The 18867-nt window shown below is 37.9% G+C and overlaps 1 pseudogene; it reads right to left on the bottom strand.

The window, feature by feature from the left end:
• Positions 1-17132: 17132 nt before the first annotated feature.
• Positions 17133-18628, bottom strand: LOC140531755 (heat shock cognate 71 kDa protein-like; annotated as a pseudogene).
• Between the last annotated feature and the right edge of the window lie 239 nt (positions 18629-18867).

Below are 18867 nucleotides of genomic sequence, written 5' to 3'. Positions count from 1 at the left end.
AAGGACTTAAAAACTTCCCAATGGACTCTTGAGGCAAAATGTCTTTCTTCTACATCCAGAGAAAGAACTATGGAATTGGATTGCAGAATGAAGCAGACTATTTTCTTTTGTGTTGTGTTTTGTTTGTTTTCATGGTTTCTCCCATTCATTTTAATTCTTCTATGCAATAGGACTAAGGTGAAAATGTATTTAATAAGAGTGTATGTGTAGCAGCTATATAAGATTTTGCATGTTGCCTTGGGGAGGGAGGGGGAAGAAAGAGGGTAAGGTGTGGGAGGAAGGGAGAAAAATCTGAGATATGTGGAAGTGATTGTAGAAAATTAAAAACAGGTAAAGTAATTAATTTTTTAAAAAAGAATAATTAGGAGATTATTGAAATGATTCATCTAAAGGAAGAGGAGAGCTTGAACTAGGCCACTGAATATGTGAGTACTGAGATTAGTCAGAGGTTAGGAAGAGTGAAAATGAAAGGTTGTCTTCAAGATGGGAAATCTAAGGACTAGATGAATGGTAATATCTTCAAAAAACAGTGAGATTGGTGAAAGGGGTATCCTCTAGCAGGAAATATGAGGTCCACTACTAACATGTTGACTTTGAGATGTCCATATGTAACAGTAAGCACCCTGATGTAGATAGGGGGTCCTGCTATCACAAGTTCTTAGATCTGCACTTATAAAAGGAAAGCCAACTTTTGAGGGGTCAACAATCACTTTAATCAAGCACATGTATCATTCACTTAGTTCAGGGGAAAAAGTCAGTACCCTGAACTTCAGGGAAAATACAGAGAAATCAAAATCAACAGACATGCTTCCAAATGTCTGACATAAGCAATACATATTTCACAGATCAATGGACAGATCCAATTGTCTGACCACAGTTACCAGAGTAGGAAGCACCAACATCTGGGTTTTCAAAGCTGGGAGCCTCCTTAGCAGCTTCCCAGAGTCTCATCTGGCCAAACAAACACTTCCAGTCAGTAAGCCCCAAAGTAAAACCCCACCCTCATTTATACATTTTTTAGAGCCAGAGGGCATCATAACCCTCAAGAACCAATGCCTCATTAACAAAAGTTGTGGGCATTCCTACAAATCTTCCCAGGCCCCAATGGGTGGGGAAGATCTTTAATCACATTAAAATAATTAACAATACATATATATATATGTATATATATAGTTAAAATAATTAGCAATACATATATATATACTATTTCTAGTTAAAAAAAAACTTTTGTTTCTGTACTTTACTTCTTGGTTGATAAAGGCAAGATTCGATCAAGAGGCACTTGATTATACTAAAACAAAAACAGCAAAAGATCCTACTTTGCTTGCATCACACCATACACCCTTCATTTGGAAGTGTCCAGTATGTAATTGGTGATGTGAAAATTAGGTGATGAACTTGAAAGTGCATGGAAGTCAGAGTCAGGAAAACCTGAGTTCAAATATGTCAGTCACTCACTAACTGTGTGAAAGTCAATTAACCTCCCTGAGCCTCAGTTTTTTCATGCATAACATAGGAGTAATATCACAGGGTTGTTGCAAGAACAAATGAAATAAAATATATAAAATGCTTCTGAAACCTAAAAGAGCTAAAGGGATGCTAGCTATATTAGTGATTACAAGAGGGACTTCAAATTCATGTACAGATCTGAGTCACTTGCATAGGAATGATAAGGCAAATCATGGTAACTCATGATATCCTTGAGAGAGAGGTTGTAGAGAGAGAATAGAGGCCACAGGGAGACCTTGGGGGGCAACCACATGTAGAAGGGAGGACATGAATGACAATCTATAATGAGAGATGATGAGCAGGTAGGTGAATTAAATGAATGTTATGGCATGGGATATTATGTGATTGAGGCAATTAAACAATTCAGTGGTTCAGATTCTTGGATCCAATCACCAGTCATGCCTTAAGAACAAAAATAAAATAAAATAAAGGAAAAAACTAACAAAAAAAAATATGAGGCAGTTGGTCCAGATCACGTTATGCATTTAACAACATCAGTGTGAGAGATGGTCCATAGATTTCACCAATTACCAGAGGTACATGAAACACAATGGGGTACAATATGACCTAGATGATCAACCACATTCCCCCAAGCTCTGAAATATTATTAAAAGAGTTTATTTTTCATACCTGAGTATATTTTTGGTTAACATGGCATCATCTCCTGAAGTGGGATAGGAGATCAATGGTTACAAATCAAAAGTCCTGATTCAAATTCTTCTTAGCCACAATGCCTTTTACAGACACGAAGGAGAGAGGGGAAATGATATTATCTTCAGAAGTGTTGGCTCCTTGAAGAAAACCTAGACTTTACAGTTGTCTGTCCGATATTATCGCCATCACCATTGTCATGCTTAGTTATAATCTTTTCCCACAGCCATACTTTAAGGCCTGCTTAGATTTTATGCAGAGTAGACCTTGAAGGGAGGGAGGCTTCACTCTGACCCATCTGCCACTGGACATGAAATGTGTATTGCAGCCCCTCTGGAGGGAGGAAGTGGTGCTTCCTGAGCTCAGTGGTAACTTCTCATTATCACAGACTAAAACAGATGAGCTAATCAGGGAGCCCCTTAATCTCCTCAGAGGCTCATCATTCCTATTTCAGGAGTTCAGACAAGCAGTTAATCTGTTAGAAAGATATGAAATGAACTTGCTGCAACAATTTATTCATTCCAGAGAGGACCTCACATTAAAAACGGATGCTCATGCATCATCATTAAAAATGTCAGTGTTGGCCATTGGAGATATTTATATTTTAATCTTGAACTGATTAAGCCTGCTTATCTGTCTTTCCATCTCAGATCAGTAGGTACCAGTAGGTACCCTTTGTTTTCCCATAGGGGTTTCTCTGTGCCCACATGTTTCTTGCCTTCTGTGGACTCCCTATCTCCCTTCTCACATTTAGAATTTCTTGCTTCTCAAGAATGGTTTGACTTACTTGATCTGCTTCATCTCTGCCTGTGATCACATCTGTTCAGCCAACTGCAGTCCCAACAGAGTCTCAGGAAGATTAAAGAGATTGTCCCCAATAGGAATAGCCATCATAATAAGGATAATAGTTCATATTCAGTTAAAAAAACCTTCTTTTCATGGTTCTCAGTTGCTTCAAAGTGGGACCTAACTGCATTGACTTGCTGGCTGGCCTGATACAGTACTTTACTGTACCAGTTAATTGTTAGTTCAGTCTTTTTTTTTTTAATATGACAGTAAATCTTTTCTAGCTGAAGAGTAAATGTTTGAATGATTAAAATACTGTAAATGATAAGATCAAAAGGCAGTCAATCTGATGAATTATAATGATTTTTGGGTTGTAGAGCGCTGATAATGTGTCACATTCCCTTTATTTCAGTAGAGAGGTTGGGGTACATGGATATAGAAAGTGGTATATGCTGTCAGAAATAAAACAATCTGTTTTGCTTAAATATTTTCCTTTGTTACATGGAAGTACTCATTGATGGATGGGGGAGGGGGTGTAAGAAAAAATGACTGAAGAAAAGAAAAACATAATATATGTATATGTATGTCTATATATACATACACATATGTTTATGTGTGTATAGATATTTAGACACATAGATATACACATATATATGTATATTGTGTGTATGTGTATTTAAAAGTAACTTTTGGTTAATGTCCCCAGTTAAGAACAACTAGTAAATTAATTTTCCATTTTTTTCTAAAATATATGTTTCAAGGCCTAAATGTTAGTTGAAATCATGCTTTTTTGCCACTGATCAGTCACATTTCCATAGAAATACCTTGTCTGGGATTTGTACTTCAATAGGGAATGCAAACACGCTTGTAAAAGGAAGAGTCTATTAATGGTCACTAATAACCTGTGATCCATCAGCTATTAGGTAAATTAACAATTAAATTACTTATTTTGGAAACAAACAAAAAACCTGGTAATTGTTTCTCCCTGCTCTTGGGTATTAGGGGATGTTTGGTCTATAACAGGTTCATACTGTCACAGCTGAAAGGAAAAAAAAAACAAGGGACACCGTTACTCCACCCTGCCATTGTCCCATCTTTTCTCCATCTTATCCGACAATTTACACTGCAAAGGTCCTGCACACTACAGTTACAAAAGAGAACTGAAAGAGGTCTTTGACACAGGGAAATAGCTAACACCATAAAATTCATTAGGTCCTTCGTTTCTCTTCTTTTGTGTAAGTTCTCTTTGGCTCACCGTGGTATCTCTTATTTTGAGACTGGATCCAGGTAATTGTGTTGTGTATGCTTCTACTGGGCATGAATGTAGGAGCACAACATATCTTGTCTTATTGTTTCTATGGAGCCCTTGCAAGGAGGGAATTGAGGCATGTAAGCAGCAAGTGGGGATTAGCCAATGATAAGATCAATGCCTGCTGTCAGCCATCATGTGTTCATCTGAAACTTCCCAGTGAGACTTTCGTCTTTCCCCTGAGGGTATGCCTTCTTCAGAAATCTTGGCCTCTAGTACCTTTTATGGATACAGAGTATATCCAGAGAGAATTGTGTGGATATGGAGCCAGTAAAGTTTGCTTTGTGTATATGACCCATGGAAACCTGTAAGCTTTCATTATCAAATGGTATTCTGGGAGTGAGACCATTGGGAATACAATTTCTCTCCTTTTCTGCCTTGTCTAAGGGCTAGGAGAATCTTCCTCTTTAGTTTGGTGCCCAGTTATAACTGAAAAGAGGAAAATCCCTTGGACTTAGAGTTAGGAGATGGGTTTAAATGCTGATACTGGAACAACCATGTGACCCAGGGAAAGCCTCAGTCTCTCTAAGCATTAATTCCTTATTTTCTAAAATGGTAATTATTACTGTTACTATTTGTACACTACTGGTGTTGTTATGGAAAAAGTGCTTTGTACACTTTAAATTATTGTAAATGTGATTTATAATCAGTAACAATATTAAGGTAATAGATCCACTTTTAGGGACACGAAAGGGCATAGGAAGCCCAATTACCAAATCAGACAAGAGTCAAGTATCAGTAACCACGAGGGACAATTAAAAATTGCTGAGAAGAACCAAAGTGTTGATAATATTAAGTTCTTTGGGCTTTCTATTTCCTTACCTCAATGTCTTTATCCAGACTCAATAGATCTCAGATGGGTGGTATGTCAAATAATACTGTGTGATGGGTCAATGTCCATAATAAGTTCAAGAAGAAAATTCTCAGGAATACATTTACCCGTACAATTGATCTGAACAAAGAAATGTAAAACAATTGGCAGAGAAATCATAGAGAGCATGTGATCTGGGCTTAGAGATCACAGAAAAAGAGTTAGGATGCCATGACATCATCACATGGCTCCTTACTAGTATCACTAATTTTCTCCTCCAATTAAATGCAGTGCTAGATGAAAGTGAAACTCGGTGACTTGTGGAGGAACAGGAATGGGCACTTCTTTTTTTTTACCCAGAAGGCAAGATAGCTACCAAACTCCGTAGCAATAAAAGAGATAATTAGACTGATTCTCTGATCAGTTTATGGTATCTTAATAGAAACACTGACAACCCTCCTTGGGGAGTGACTAGGGTCCTCTACTTTTGCAGTCCAGATGTGATGAGACAGAATTTAAATTCTGCTTCTGGACAACATAGGGATGACTGGTGACCAGGAAAATTCAGGACCACTTGAGACTTTTCCATGCCTTAATTCTGAAGTATTATAATGTTGGTGGTCAAGAGCTGTGGTACAAAGTTTTAGAACTGACACAGTCATACTATGTGCCTTATTCCTACTCCATCTATAATAACAAAAGGTAGCAATTATAAGCACACTGGCACTAATGCTTCCAGATGAGAACAATGTGTCTGTACTTTGCTCTCATCTTATTCTACACTGTTAGCATGTGCACATACATGCACACACACACACACACACACACACACACACACACACACAATCTAGGCCTCCAGTTCTAATCAAACTGCATTGCTTTTATCCAGCTCTCAATTACTCATTCCAGTGGAGGCCTAGATTGAAATACACACACAATCCTAAAACATCACTAAGACTTTCCTAAGGCAACCAATAAAAACATTCTAGTAATTGGAAAGAGAAATCTGCTTTTTTAACCTCCTTTGTCTTCTAGCAAAAAGTGCTTCCAACCAGTTGAATGGCCAACAAAAGAAAATGCCTGCATTATCCACAAAAGACATAAGCAGTTCCTGAAAAGAAGGAGGCTTTATTTTTATAGAATTGTTCTTCTATGAAGCGCACAGAACTCAGTCAAGATCTATTAAGACCATAACATTGAGAGGGACGGCAATACAATCATGTCCACTTTCAGTAAAAGTAATAAGTACAAAAAATTAAGTGATTTTTAACCTAATTCTTTCCCAAAGCAGGGGACAAGATAGAATTCAAGTGCAGTTAATGACACTGCCTGTATACCTTAACCAATAGGTTTTTTCAGTTATTAGTTAATGAGCTGGAAAAATGGGATGATACGATTAGCTTTCGAGCAATCTGGAGAATTCAATTAACTTAATTGTAGAACTAGATTTGTTGTCTGGAGCCCTGTTTAAGAAAAAAAAAAAACACTTTCCTGCAATGAAAATACCCAGGATAAAGAAATGATTGCTCCCTTTAAGCTTGAATTAAAGCAGTCTTTAAACTCTAATTTCCTATCCTGTTTGAACACTGAACAGAGGGCATGGAATAACGTGAAAAACATGATTAGAAAAACAGTAAGATCTCTCTCTAACCCACATTAATCAGAAGTCTCTATGTTTATAGTCTTTAAAAACCACACCACCAAACTCTTTGACCTTGGTCTATGCCATTTGGGAGCAGGATTAAAGGGTATATTTCTGATGATTATTGTTGAAGAGGTGGAACTGGAGTCTATGATGAGTTAGGAACTAATCTGAAGAGTTGGGATGTGAGAAGGGAAGGTTTTCTAACCTCTGCATACTAGACTTCACCTTACTTTATCCTGAATATTTTTAAAATTTCCATTTAGAAAGGATATACAGGATGTCGTACTTTGGAAGCATTTGTTTTCTATAGATACAACTCTACAACCTCAGTGTTACACTAAATATAAGCAGAAACAATGAAGTAAATCATTTTTCATTCTTATGTGGATGACTTTAGAATATATACATCCAGCAAAACACCAGATGATGTAATATATAGACTCAGAAAGACCTGATTTCAAATCCAGCCCCAGATCCCTATGGGCTACATCTCCATTAACAAAATTCACTTCAACTCTTAGGGCCAGGCTACTTTCTAAGGTCATGTTATAGAAGACTTGCTGATACATTTTTTCTAGATTGTATTCCAGACTTTCTCTGCTGTGACAGAAATCCCTTTACCCTGGAAGTCCACTTCACCCTTCAAACTACTCTCTGATACTGTGGCCTCTGTTTCTCACTAGCTGGTTCCTCCCAGATGTTGTCATTATTCAGACATGCAGTAGTTTCAGATTCTACATGACCTCATGGACAAAGTCCATGGGGTTTTCTTGACAAAGATACTGAAGTCATTTAACGTTTCCTTTTCCAGTTTGTCCCCATTTTATAGATGAGGAACTGAGATAAATAGGGCCTAAGTGACTTACTCAGAGGCCAGATTTAAACTCTGGTCTTCCTGACTAAAGGAAACTCTTTATCTAATGAGCTACCTAGCTGCCTGTAGTTCCTCAAGGACCTCGATTTTTAAAAGAATGCCTAGACCTATCATGCATTTATTCCTCTCCAGGAGAAGCTCCTGACTCCATAGACTTTCTGTAATGTGCCCCTGCCACAGATAACTTCATCTCTGCCCGCCATCCGTTTTTGGTTTCCTTTTTTTGTCTCATCTCCCACCCCACCCCCTCCCCTCACCTTAGAATGTAAGCTTCTTGAGGACAGGGATAGTCTTTCTTTTTTTATATATTTTCAACAACTAGAACTGAGCTTGGCACATAGTAATCTCTTCACAAGTGCTTGTTCATTTATTAATTTCCATTATTTGACTCTCACTTCTCCTGACTTCCTTCATATTACCCTTCTTCTAGCCAAATGAGTCCAATAGATATTCTACAAAGTAAAGATTGTCTCTCCTTTCTCTATAGCTTTGCACAGGCCATTCCCCATATGTGAAATCAATGACCTCCTTGACTTTGCCTTCCAGAAGCTGAAGATTCCTTCAAGACTCAGTTCAACATCTACTTCTTAGGTGAAGCTTTTTTTGGATCCATCAAGTTGTCACTGTGCTCCTCCTCCTAAGTTACTACCCATTTAGTTCCCATCTCAAACCCCAGCTAAATGTTAGGGATCATTCTGGTTTTTTTTCAGTCTTATGTCCTTAGTGCCTTTCACATATGCAAAGGATTTGTGGTTTCATCAATTTATCTCCACAGACAATGATTACAACAGATTTTTCTTTTCCTTTAGTTAAATATAGATTAGGGAGTGTTCTGGGAGCCAAATAGTGAAGTTATTTGCCCAGGCTAGTAAATATAAGAATTGAGATTTAAATCTGATTCCAGGCCCAACAATTTAACCATGACTTCTTGTGTTTCACATAATAGTTTAATGAATTTATTTGAAATTAACTTTTTTAATTGGTTGGATGAGGGAAGGGTAAGGAAGAGGGACGAGTTTGAAATGGCTCTAAGGTTTTGAGCTAAAATGATTAGAATGCCCTGTTCCTCTTCCTTCATCTTCTTGTTCTTGTCCATTCTCTCATTTTCTTTCTCCTTCTTTCCCTCCCCTCTCTATCCTTCTTTCCTCCTCCTCCTCTTCTTCCTTTTCCTCTTCTTCTTTTTCTCCTCCTTCTCTTCTTCCTCCTCCTTTTCTTTCTCCTCACCTTTGTACATCACTTTAAGGTTTAAAAAAGACAATGAAGCCTACATTCTATATAAGTAGAATGACGGATTGAACACTGGTCCTGGAGTCTTAAATAACATTATTCATGTTAAGAAAGGTACAAATATAGGGTCTCCCTCTCTCTTCATCTACAAGAGTGATGAGCTGAAAGTCATGTACACATTCTGGATAGCAAGAGTAGTCACAAAGTTCCAAGAATAAGAGAGCCTTAAATCAGAAGTAAGATTCACCTTAGACATGGTTTTTGCCACGATGGAAACTGATGATAAGCTTCCCAGGGAATGGAAAACCAAGGGTTATGACTCGAAGTACAGTTCTTCACATCTGTCAACTTCCAAACTTATCCAGAAAGTGTGATCAGGTCAATAAATATTGAACAAACCAGAGCCAAAAAATAAATGTATAATTAATTGAGTTGAATTTCTTCTTTGTCTATCTTGAGGAGCTTAGGAAAACCCTAGAATTTGATTGCCTTCATACCTTTAAGCCATATGGAGAAAAGTATATAGAGAGAAATTGGGTGTTTTTACCCAGTTCTCTATATATCTGGTTTTAGATACTTGCATAAGGTAGTTAAAAGTTTTTGTAGTTTTATTCTATAATCTACAAGTCAGAAGGTCTATCTATGTGTCTTCTAGTCTAACCTGTACCTGATCAAGAATCTCCTTTTTAACATCCCCAAGAAACGTTCACTCAGGTTTTCTTAGCAGAATCCCCTAGTAAGAGAGGACATGGGGAAGTCCATGCTATTTTACCATTCTAGCTGTAACTTTTAGGAACATTTCTGTTTTGTTTTCTTTTGTTTTCTCATTCATGGTGTCAAAATGTGATTGTCCACAATTTGCATCCATTGCTTCCAATTCTATACCACGTGAATATGCTGCCATGTCCACTAACCTTCTCTTGCGCATGTTAGTTTGCCTCCATGTAGCATGATGTTAATATTCTTTACACCCTAATTAACTTTCTATAATCTCTCTCTTCCTTACCAGTGTCATTATTTAAGTGTGATATCTAGAATTTAAAACAGTACTCTGGATGTGGTCTAACAATGGGAGAGAATAAAGCATAACTAGAAACCCTTTACCAAAAGCAGTCTAGGATCTTGGATTCACTTTTTATTCATTGTTGATAGATTCATTCATTTTTGGCTACCATATTTCAATACTAAATCATATCTAGTTTTCAGGTCACTGAAGCACAGATACTGCTTTTGTTTCATGAAGCCTAAAATAACCTCTCTTCAACCTTTATTTCGAAGTCTAACCACTATTGTATATTACATCCTTTCAAATATCTGAATATTACATCCCATTCAAACAAATCACCTTTTCTCCACATTAAACATCCCTTATTAAAATATAATCCTTTAATGGCATGATTTCTTATCTCCTCATCATTTTGGCCTTCCAGTTTATCACAGAATTTGTCCCACCCATGCTCATTCAAGTATAAGCATTTAACAACAAGTTTTCTGTCTTCTTTCTATATTTGGCATTGCAAATGAAATATTACTCTTACTATCATTTGCATTTTGATAGCATGTCATCTTTAATTCTCAATAAACTCTTTATTCTGATGATTCTATTTCTTAGTAGTCTTCATGTTTTCTTTAATCCCATGTAATAGGAGTGACCTGTCAAAAAAAATTCAAAGGTACCCGCAGAAAAATGTACTCAGGGTGATTGCAATGTCATTATCCTGTGTCAAGCCTTCAGACACAGGAAAAAATAAGTAAAGAAAAAGCTAGTGACATGGTACTATGTAACACTTAGGTTTGATTCCTTTCATGACTTAGAACAGATCTGGCTCCGGCTCTTTAAAAAAGATTTTTGGTAAGACCTATACCTATATGGTAACAGAGATGTCTATAGAAGCCACTCAAGAAATTGCACTACAAGCTGCCCCTTAGTGGTAGTACTAAGAAAATCTGAAAAATTTGAGAAAATCTGCCAGACATAGAGATCCAGGACCTAGTTAAAGAAAATAACAGGGTACTAAGCTCAGCACTCTACCCACTATATCATATACTTTACAAATGAAGCAAAGGGTTATAAGAACATTTTCCCAGAAGGAAGCCTGATGGAGTTGGGGGCCCAGGAACTCTAAATCACATTTGAAGCTAATTACAGAAATGATAAACCAGAAGTCCTCTCAAATTTCTGACCCAAAGGAATGTACTTGAGCATAGAAAAAGGGGATCAACAGTAAGCCCTGTTGAACAATTCATATCATTATATGAACTTGTACATTTAGTTGAGGGAGTCATACATCTTAACACATAGAAATGTCATATGTTAAGAATTTGCCATGACCAAACTTGTCCCCAAAGATGATTTTTTTAAATATGTACCTCTCTCCTTTTGCAGAGGTGAGAAATTGTGGGTAGGAAAAATTGATTTTACTGGGAGACTCCTCTTATGAGTCTATTGGCTTTGCTAAACTGATTCATGTTTCTTTTTAAATTCTTTATTACTTAGGAAAACTTGTTTGAGTTATGGTTGGGAAAAGGCATATATTCAGAAATGAAAGTCATGTAAAAATAAAAGAAATCATTTTTAAAAAAAGAAAGAAAAAAAACAAGGGAAAAAGGTTTGGGAAGGAGATGCATTGGAAATAATTTGCTATGATCCAGAGATCTAATGAAGCAGATGTTTGTCTTCTTCTCTAATACTCATATTAAGGGTTTCCACCCTATTATTCACTTCTGTTTCTCATTCTCAGTAATGGAAGCAGAAGCAAACTTTTTAAGGTGTCTTATAAATTACAAAGCATTGTTGGTGAAGGCAGTAAGCTCCAAACAAGAGCTATTGACCATTGAGTTGAGAGTGGGAGAAAATGCTGTCTGAGGTCCTGAAAAAAGAAGAAAAAGAAAATATGAAAGGAATTAATCATGATTGTTTCTCCCGATTTGAGTTCCTGAACATTATCTAAAGGGAAAATCTTCAAAGATGATACTCCCTCTAGGAAGAGCCTGGAACCCTCTCTCAGAGACTTCTGCTGGCTTATAAGTAGTCATACTCTATGGAAGAACATGGAGCATGAGGTTAAAAATGTTTTTGGTTCCAGAAAAAAATTAGCAAGCATACTTGGAGAAGGACTTGAAGAAGTTTTCTTATTATGAACAGCTATAGATTCAAAATAGTATATCCTCAATACTAAGTAGTTTCAAGTGAAGGATCAATATAGCAGAATACTGTTGTTTTTCTTTTTCCAAGAGGACCAATGACATCACTTGACTCCTATATGAATTGGATTTCAGTAAGGTAGGGTTGCACAAAGTCATACGTTTCACTGTCTCTTTCAGAGTTGTCAAGTCCAGTGGCAAGACTGGTGATGGCCTAGCATGCAGTGAATGATCTTGGTGTCTTTGATGTCTGACCAAGCACTGAGTAGTTCAAAGTGCCTGCTTCAGCCACCTTCATAACTGTTGGAAGAAATTATTCCCATCCACCTATTCTGCCAGAGGAAATCTTCACATGCTTGAAATATTCAGCCCCCTAACTCACAGATGGGTTGAAGGCCCATTAGTTACTCTCCATCTGGTATAGTCTGTCTGTGGAGATGGTGAGGATGAGAGTGAAGATGCTGAAAATATTACAGCTTCTAGGAACCACAGGGGACAGCTGGGTGAAGGTGGTTACCAAAGATGAATGATCAGCCCTGAAAAAAATCTCAACAAGCCTTTATGCCAGAGGTGCTGGGCCTCCTTGAACACCCTCTACACACTCACATATACCCAGTAGAATACTGCATTATTATTGTAGAATATATGCCATTTGGGGAACAGGAGAACCTGAATTTAAATGTTTCTTCTGATATTACCTGTGTAAGCTTGACTCAATCCCCTAACTTCCATGGGCATAGAGTTCCTTGTGTGTAAAATGAGGGGGTTGGATCAAATTGGGAGTTCTTAATATTTGTTTCTGCGTATCATGGACGCCTTGCACCATCTGATGAAATCTATGGAGCTTTTCTCAGAATGTTTTTAAAGGAACAAAATAAAGTAAATAGGATTCCCAAGGAAATAAATTATATTGAAATAAAGAGGTCATTTTTTCACCACCCACATTTTGGACCCACTAAAAATTTATCCATAGATTCCAGGACCATAGATGTCTATTAGATTATTGGATAGCTATTGGATGATCTATTTGACTAGATAGTATCTGAGTTCTCCTCTAGCACCACGTCTATAATCCTATTTTCCAGGTCCCTTACAGCCCCAAATCTCTAATCCTCTACTCTTATGAAAAGCATTATAAAAATGGAACTCAAGGGATCAGTCACCACTAAGAGATCTGAGTCTGAAATCATATGATAGCCAATCATATGATAGAAAGAGGACTAAATTACAAGAGAATCTGGGTTCCATTACTTGTTACATGTGTGATCTTGAACAAGTAACAACATCTATAAGCATCCATTTCCTCTGCTGTGAAATCCAATTCATTTTAGCAAGCATTTATTAAGCACCAACTGGGTACAAAGTAATGTGCTCAACCCAGGGGATTCAGAGATAGAATTAAAGAAAAGTCCTCTGAGTTTGCATTCCACTGGAGGGATGTTATATGTAAATAAATAACTACAAGAGCATCTGAAGGTGGAGAGGACCCTAAAGAATAGGTGGGTCAGCAAAAAATGAGTTGAACTTAGAAAGAAGTTAAAAACTTTAAATCTTTTCCACCCTTACAGGTGGAAGTGAGAAGCATAATAAGGAGACAATAGCTATCAGTGTCTTCTCCAAAGAGCCAATAGAAAGCATTTTCTGAAGGATTAGATGAATTCGAGCTCCATTATTGCTATAAATACATACCTAAAGCGACTCAATTACTCCTGTTGTTTTAGTAAACCTTCCGCCTCATTATTGAAAACAGCTTAAAAGATTTACATCTTGATTTTAAAGAAGACAAATCAGCAAGCAGAATGAGGAACAGGCCCACCTCAGTGATAAGTTTTTACTTGATAAATAACACACTCTTCTTACAATGTAAAATCCAGAGTTTAAAAGTACCTTAGAAGCCTTATATATTCCAATTTCATTTTAAAGATGTGTAAACTGAGGTTCAGAGAGGTTAAGTGACTTGCCTAAGGTCACATCGTAAATATCAGAGGTAGAATTCAAACCCAGATCCACTGACTTTGAATGTAAGGCTTTTTCACTGTATCATTCTAATTATATCTTGTTCTTCTTCATCATCCTCATCTTGGTCATCATTTCTTTTATATAGGGAGGAACAAGCATCTATTGAGTAACTGCTATGTGCTAGGCACTATGCTGAGCACTTTACAAACATTATGTCATTTAACCCTCACAACAACTTTGTGAGATAGATATGCTTATTATCATTTTACAACTGAGGAAACTGAGGTTGACAGTGGTTAAATGGCTTCCCAAGGATCGCACAGCTAGTCTGTGCCTCAGGTCAGAATTGTTAAGGGTACTTCTTTCCTACATAGTTCAGACAATAATATAAGGAGAAAGATAGGGTGGCATTTGGGGACTTTTTTTAACTGAATACTTTCTGAATATCCATCCCTAAGTACATTGGTTCTTATCTAAGAAACTAAAACTTTAAGTCATTTTTAAAAATAACTTTGCCCAAAAAATACAAACTAAAAATGAGATGCAAAATATCAGTTCTTTTTTGAGAGACTGGGATATATCTGGGCAAACCCCACACAGTTTAGAAACATGATACATGAAGATATCATAGGATGAAGAAGGGCCGTACTTCTTTTGGGTAAGAACTGTAATCATGCCGCTAGACTACAGTACACTTGGCCCAAAATATATGTTTTATCAACAAATGTTGCATTTGAGGACTTCTTCAACTATAGGAGGCACAGTAGAGAGAGCATCGGACCTGGAATCAAGAAGACTCATTTTCCTGAATTCAAAACCAGCCGCAGACACCTACTAGCTGTGTGACCCTGGACAAGTCACTTAACACTGCTTGCCTCTGTCTTCTCATCTGTAAAATGATCTGGAGAAGGAAATGGCAAATCATTCTAGTATCTTTGCCAAGCAAGCCCCAAATGGGGTCAGGAAGAGACAGACACAACTGAAAAGTGACTAAAAAACAGTTTCTTCAACTGAAATTCAATTCAGTTCTGAAAGATACAATTGTCTTTAGAATACCCCAGCTTTGAGACTGATTAGCTGTGTGATAATGAGCAACTTGTTTAACTTTTCTGAGAGTCATTTTCCTTACTGTTTAAAAAAAGAGAGAGTGGAGGGGGAGCATATCTTAGAAGAGAGAGTACTATATTTAGAATCAAGACGACCTACGTTTGAATCTTTCTTCTGACCCCGCTAAATGTATTGGGCAATCACTTAACCATACTCATCCTCAGTTTCCTCACCTGTAAAATGAGGGTGATGTTAGTACCTAACTTACAAATTGTAGCTCAAATGAGATATTATTTCTAAAGTGCCATATAAATTTTAGCAACAATTAATAACAGTGATAACTGAAATACTCTTCTTGAAGAAAGTAAAGTACCATATACATAATTGTACATATATGTATAAATATATGTGTATATACATACACACACACACACACACACACACACACACACATACACACTTCTATAATTTGTCTGGGTCTGTGATATTTTTCCAGGTAGAGAGATCACAATGTAGAAGCTCCATACACCGATGAAGGTCAGGAACTCATCATTTACTTATCAATCAGAAAACTAACAACTTGGCCTTAGATACTCTTCTTGGGAGCAATAGTCATTCAGAGCATTTGTATATATTATTGTATTTCAGTCTCATAACAACTTTCTGAGTTAGATGCTATTATTATCCCCATTTTATAGAAAAGCAAACTGAAGCTGAGGAGTTAGGTGATCTGGCCAAGGTGACACAACTAGTAAGAGTCTAGTCTATGACTCCCAAGTCCAGAAGTACTCTATCCATTTTGTCACACTCGCTCTCTGAATCGACTGTGGTGGAGAGAACAACCCTGAAATGCCTTCAATCAGGGACCCTTACAAGGTACATTATGTGGCCAGTAAACTATGTCCACCCTATCCAGGATATCTGTGCACTGAACAACCATGGATGAGCACAAAGAAATCATTCTTCCCCTACATACAATTTGTTCTATAGACGTAATTCACCAGCCTCAAATATGCTTACCTTGGGAAGCCACGCAAGTGAGAAACAAGTTAGTTTTAATATGTAGGCTCTGTACCTCAGGAAACAGCACAATGGATAATGTCCTCTTAAGGATTATCCAGGGGATTTCTAGAGTTATTACAGCCATAAATAAAAATTATAATAGCCACAGGGAATCAAGAGTTTTTCCCAAGAAAACTTCATGGTGCCAATCGTAAATTAAAAATACCTCACACTGAATTGCAAAGGGGAAAAGTAACACGTTGCCAGTAATAAATGAAGCAATAATGTATGAGGAAAGTACAATAAGCAGGAAGAAGCAACCAGAAATGTACTTATCTAGTGATAGGCTTGGGGGAAAGAACTGGGGATAAAAACACACTTGAAAAGTCAGCTAAGGCTTGCTACCATAGGCTACTGGGTAGAGACTCAAGGACGAAAGGCAAGTTTTCTGATTCAAAAACTTCCCATAACATCAGTTGTGGTTGGCCTAGTTGGAGAGCAAAAATGGACCCTGGTACATCCTTTCAATGGTACATTCTTTCAATGGGCAGCCATTGAAATTAGCCACAGTGATACTAATTGTATTATAGGTGTCCCCCAAAGTCTAAAGGGTACTTTTTGAGTAAAAAACTTTAAAAAGGGCATAGATTCGTCCAAACACCCTAAGAAAGTAGCTAAGTAGCTAAGGCCTTCATGAAATAAATCAGCACCTTGGAGACCATTTAACATATCGACCCCTAAGATTACACTTCAATTCTAAGTTGTTGCTGTTGTTGCTGCTTTGGTTGTTGAATACTCCCTTGTGTTAGCTAGTTTGGTTTTGGTATCATATTCCTCCTTCTTCTGTATGTATAATTTTGAAAGCATTCTCAATCTCCAAGCTTCTGACTCTTGTGTTTTTTTTTTCGTTTGGTTGATTGGTTGGGGTTTTTTTTGGGGGGGGTGTCAAATTTTTATTCTCTAGGACAAGAATTGCATTTCCACTTGTTTACAGTACTGATAAAGTACAATGCTGTTCACTCCTCTCCCTCTGCACACATTCAAGTGTTCAGAATCCCCAGATTTACACAGTAGCTTAAATGTGACTTTAAACTGCTGCTGCCTTGGCTACAGATTTTGAGTCCTTCAATTTTTGGAAAGCTGTGTGGAATGCTCTTTCTTCTCTTGTTTAGTCCACCTCTTCAACGGTGGGTCCAAAAGAAGCACCTCCAGATGGGGCTGCTCCACTCCCTGGGAACCCACCAGGCCTGCCTTCTGGCATGCCCCATCCACCCTGGTACAGCTTGGTAATGCTGGGCTTGCAGACCTTCTCCAATTCTTTTTGCTGATGTTCAAATTCTTCCTTCTCAGCAGTCTGATTCTTATTCAGTCAGTTAATTATTTCATTACATTTGTCAAGGATCTTCTGTTTGTCTTCATCACCAGTTGTGCCTTGCACTTTTTCATCCTCCATGTTAACCTTCATGTTGAAAGGATAAGATTCAAGAGAATTCTTGGAAGATACTTTGTCTCTCTGCTTCTCATCCTCAGCCTCCTGGACCATATGCTCAATGTCTTCCTTGTTGAGATGTCCTTTATCATTAGTGATGGTGATCTGGTTCTCCTTGTCTGTGCTCTTATCCATAGCAGAAACACTGAGAATGCCATTTGCATCCATGTCAAATGTTACTTCAATCTGAGGAACACCTCTGGGTGCTGGGGGGGGATTCCTGTGAGCTCAAATTTGCCAAGCAAGTTGTTATCCTTTGTCACTGCTCTTTCACCTTCATAAACCTGAATAAACACACCAGGCTGATTGTCCAAATAGGGGGTAAAGATCTGTGTCTGCTTGGTGGGGATGGTGGTATTACATTTGATCAGAACAGTCATAACTCCACTAGCAGTTTCAATTCCAAGAGAAAGAGGAGTGACATCCAACAGTAACCAGTCCTGCACATCTTTAGATTTATCTCCAGACAAAATGGCAGCCTGGACAGCTGCACCATAAGCAACAGCCTCATCAAGATTGATACTCTTGTTGAGCTCCTTGCCACTGAGGGAGTCTTGCTGAAGCTTCTGGATTTGGGGAATTCGAGTGGAACCACCCATCAGGACGATGTCATGAATCTGTGATATATCTAGCTTGGCAGCTGTTGGCTCGTTGGTGAATCACAGCACATTGAGACCAGTGATCTTTGAGACCAGCATCTTTAGTGGCTTGACATTGGGAATCACTGAAATAGACATACTGTGACTACAGTATTTGAGACGGTTTTTCCAAGGTAAGCTTCAGCAATTTCTTTCATGTTGGTCAAGACCATAGAAGATGCTTCTTCTGGATAGAAACTTTTGGTCTCCCCTTTGTACTCCACTTGGACCTTAGGTCTGCCTGCATTATTCACCAATGTAAAAGGCCAGTGCTTCATGTCTGACTGTGCAATGGCATCATCAAATCTGCAACCAATCAAATGTTTGGCATCAAAAACTGTGTTGGTGGGGTTCGTTGCAGCTTGGTTCTTTGCAGCATCACCAATTAAATGTTCTATGTTCCGTGAAGGTGACGTAGCTGGTGGTGGTCCTATTTCCTTGGTCATTAGCAATGATCTCCACTTTCCCATGTTGGAAGACTCCCACACAGGTGTAAGTGGTGCCAAGATCAATACCAACTGTGGGTCCCTTTGACATGGTTGCTGGGGAGTCAGAGGTCGTAGCTGACCACTGTGGAGATAGAAGGGCTACTCCTGCATTGAGTAACTAATGGGACCCTTGTTAACTGAGGTTTTATTGGGAAAGTTGTTCTTGTTATTCTGTCCAGTTGTTTAATTGTTTCAGTTTTGTCTGCCTCTTCATGACCTCATTTGGGATGCTCTTGGCAAAGACACTAGAGTGGTTTACCATTTCCTTCTGCAGCTCATTGTAGTGAT

Source organism: Notamacropus eugenii, chromosome 3 (assembly GCF_028372415.1).
Source record: "Notamacropus eugenii isolate mMacEug1 chromosome 3, mMacEug1.pri_v2, whole genome shotgun sequence".
NCBI classification, from domain to species: domain Eukaryota; kingdom Metazoa; phylum Chordata; class Mammalia; order Diprotodontia; family Macropodidae; genus Notamacropus; species Notamacropus eugenii.
Note: the sequence above shows the minus strand (reverse complement) of the source record. Positions and strands in the feature narration are given on the sequence as shown.